Source organism: Trachurus japonicus, chromosome 11 (assembly GCF_045865225.1).
Source record: "Trachurus japonicus isolate A0001 chromosome 11, Traja_1.0".
Classification (NCBI taxonomy): Eukaryota; Metazoa; Chordata; class Actinopteri; order Carangiformes; family Carangidae; genus Trachurus; species Trachurus japonicus.
Window position 1 is genome coordinate 14,524,597 of NC_140917.1, and position 3,789 is coordinate 14,528,385.

At 39.2% G+C, this 3,789-nt stretch overlaps 1 protein-coding gene across 1 annotated transcript in view; it reads left to right on the top strand.

The window, feature by feature from the left end:
- tfap2e (transcription factor AP-2 epsilon) overlaps nucleotides 1–240 on the top strand; it is a 12,766-nt gene extending 12,526 nt beyond the window's left edge. The window contains exon 7 of the mRNA XM_085791188.1: nucleotides 1–240. This exon is cut by the window's left edge and continues 985 nt beyond it. The gene's annotated coding sequence lies outside the window, so the exon portion shown is untranslated.
- Nucleotides 241–3,789: the final 3,549 nt, after the last annotated feature.

Here is a 3,789-nt window from a genome sequence, read left to right on the forward strand (position 1 = left end):
GGGAAGGGAAGGGAGGGGAGGGAGGGGGGCGAGGTGAGTTAGGAGGAGTCAAAGGCAGCTAAAGGAGATTTGTTTTTCTTTTATTTTGAAGTACTCCATGTTGGTAACTTAAAAAAAAAAATTACACAAATCATTTTGTACTTTCTGTGTCTGTTTATTATTAATGTTATTACTGTTGTTATTATTATTATTATTGTATTACGCATAAATGTAATATATTATTAAAGAATTAAGAAGTGATCTGTTGAGTTTCATGAGTGTGTTTTCACATTTCCGTTGTAGGAGCCTTTAAAAATACAACGTCTGCTTTAACTTTTAATTTTAAATCGGATGGTGATGTTTATTTTTCCTTTGTGGTGCTTTCAGAGTAAAAGCTCCCGCTCCTCTGTCTCTGTGTCACTCTAATGATATTTTTTTTTATTGATTCCTGCAGGAAAAGTTAACTCTCACTCTCACTCGACAGGAAGGTCACAGCCAGGGCGGCAACTAACACTTAATTTCATTATTGATCCATCTGTCAGTGATTGTTTTCTTTTTCTCTTCAATAGAACGATTAATAGCTTCGTCCATAAAATGTCAGAAAACAGAGAAAAATGTCCCTAAATTCAAAAAATGTCACTTTATTATATATAATATTATACAGAAAAAAACACCAACTTTGATCCAGTATGTCGTGATACATACTCTCATAGATGGATTGCAACAAAACTTTGGTGACTCTCTTTTTCTCACCATGACGACAACGACAACAACGTTTGTGGTTTTGACAGAAACGTCTCCACAACCACTGGAAAAAATCGCCGTGAAATTCGGTACAAAAATTCCTGCTCCCCTCAGGATGAACTGTAAATAACTTCTCCTGACTTGTGACAGAAAATAGTCCCATTTAATCAGACGGAGAAGGTCTGCTGAGGTGCATTATGGGAAGTGTAGGATTAGAAGTCAAGATATCGATGAATCTTTAGTTCATTTTATCTTATTTAATTTATTCTATTTTATTTTCGGTCCACACAATCATCCAAAATTTACATTTGAATTGACAATTACATTCAATTAAATTGACATAAACCTGCATGTTTTGTATTTCATCGTGATAAACAACCTAATTAAGTGACTATAAAACTGCTGATGATTAATTTTACTAATAAATTTATGGTCTAAAAAAAAAACAGCTGCGAGTTCAGGTCCAGGAGCTTGAAGCGATGCAGTGCCTTGCTCAAGGACAAGTGCACCGGGGGGAGTATCAGTTCTCCGCACCCCCCCCCCCCCCATCCTCACCCTCATGGGGCCCCTCCACTCTGAGTGCAGAGGGGCCCGGGGAGCCTCTGTGGTCCAGCTGCAGCCCTGAACACTGGACCTGGGAGAGCGGTGCCTCTTTCTCCCCCTCCCTTTATATCTCTCTCTCCCTCTTTCTCCCACAGTCCTTCACTTTATTCAACCAGGATCAGATACGCGGTGTAATTACGGGTTTTCCAGGGACTTACACACACACACACAGACACACACACACACACAGACATACAAACACACACACGTCGCCTGCTCATACTCTCAAACATTACTCATCTCTACCTGCCTGTATCTCCCTCATTCTCCTCCCATCTCATTACCCTCCTGTGTCAACCACCCCCCCACCTCCCCTCTTCCCATTCTCCCCATCCCTTCATCATCTCCCTCTCTGTTGTAACCTAACCCCCCCTCCCCTCTCTCTACCCCCCCCCCCCCCTCTCTCTGACACTCAGCGGGGCTGCTCTCCATCGCTCCCTGAGCCTCCAGGCAAACATATGCTGCTCTTCCCGTCAGATTCCGGTGTTTGAGAGAGGAGGGATTGTTTAATGTTTATTAATCACCTGTCTGTGGTGGAGAGAGGAGACGGTGATAGAGCCACACACACACACACACACACCTATTCAGCTGTGAATTTACCAGCTTGGCCTGGTTTTCCTATTTACAGCTGTATGTGCTCATTTACTGTAACACTCCACGTATCCAGACATGATGAAAAACTAAAGACCTTTTAATTATTACAGGAGCTATACTTGTTAGTATATCAAGCTAGGTTTGAAAAAGTCTCTTTAAAAAGCTCATTAATGAACTTACAAAACTAAATTTCACGTTACAATGCATTCAAATTTGAATTATCTTAATGAAGAGAGGTCACACGTATATGAAAAAATATACACAGCTTTTAGATTTAAGTCAAAATCTACTGTATATCTCAAAGTTCACTGTTGTATACAGTGTATGTATGACTGGTGTGTGACCCAGCTATTACAGAGCTGCACAACACTGTATGATTCTTGGTAGTTAGGTGCAAAAAGTATTTTTCATATTGAAGTCCCATTGTTTATTCAAGTTGTGTATGTAATGTACACGATGTGTTTTTCTGAAATACACATTTCTCCCTCTAGTTTTATACTTTTTTTTTTTATTTGACACTTATTTCTCATCATCTTTCATATTTCTCCATCCTGACTCTTTTTTCTTTTTTAATTTCATCACAGAATTTGCTGGGATAGCTCAGTTATTATCACACAGGGAGCTTGGGTTATGTTATAAAAAAGTGAACACATAAGTTTAAGTCAGTATTCTTGGGTCACATAGAGGTGAATGGGCAAATCCATCCACAACAAAGATCAACATGCTGTACTGAAATCTGCCAAATCAAGAATGATGAAGCAGAATCAGAGATCTGTCGCTTTTTATTATCCCCGGTATCTTGTCAAAACCTTGGTGGTGCCTACGTTACCCACAATGCAGCTTGGTTTTCAGCCTGAATCAGAGAGGAGCAGGAGATCTCAGTCTGGGTAAATTCACTTCTTTGTTTTTTAACTTTTATAAACTTGCAGTCTTCAGATTCTCGTGATGCACCTGCATGTGCAGCAGCCACACACACACACACTTGATCACACAGTTAAAGCCTGTAATTATCGGCATCTTCAGCTTGTTGGATTTCAGTGAAGATGTGAATATCTGCTGACGTGCACTATCTCACAACACAACTCCGCTTTGGTAGATTTCAACTTTCCAAGTTTTTTGCTTTAGGGTGAATAAGAGTTGCATCTCAAATATATTCAAATTCAGGGGTGTTGTGTTTTGGTTGGCGTTGAATTAAACAGAGGGAGGGTGCAAAAAAAAGAAAAAAAAAGAAGAACTAGGGCTGAAATATGTATATTTATCTCCTGGATTTGTTTTCCACAGCTCTGCTTATGTACAGAATCTGAGTCACAACCAGAACCTGAGATCCGTTCACTGTGCAGGTTGTGATGATGTGTTTACTGCCAACGCATCAGAAATAAACTGATACAACTCCACATTTTATCACATTATTTTTTTTACACATTGCTCTTAATGACTTCAAGCTCCATGTTAAATGATTTAACTCATTTAAAAAGTGAGAAAGACCTTGTTTAAACATTATATATCAAATATTCAGTAACAGACTGAATCAAAAGTTGAATTGTGAATCAGTGTGCGAGTTGTTTTGCCCGAAAATCGCTTTGATACAGAAAAACAAGGCATTAAACAATAATTAAACTGATCCTGCTTATTTAACTCTGTGGTAAAATTTATTCAGTTTGATCAGAGGTAAAAAAAACAAAAAAACTACTTTAACACCATATGTGCACACATGTTTCAGTCCACGTGTATGAGTATGAGCAAGTGTACATTACACACACACACACACACAGAACAAGTGCAGAAGTACACAGCCAGGAGGCTGTTCTCTTTCTATGTGCAGATGAGCAGACTAGAGAGCAATGAGAAAGCACCACAGGGACAAAGAGC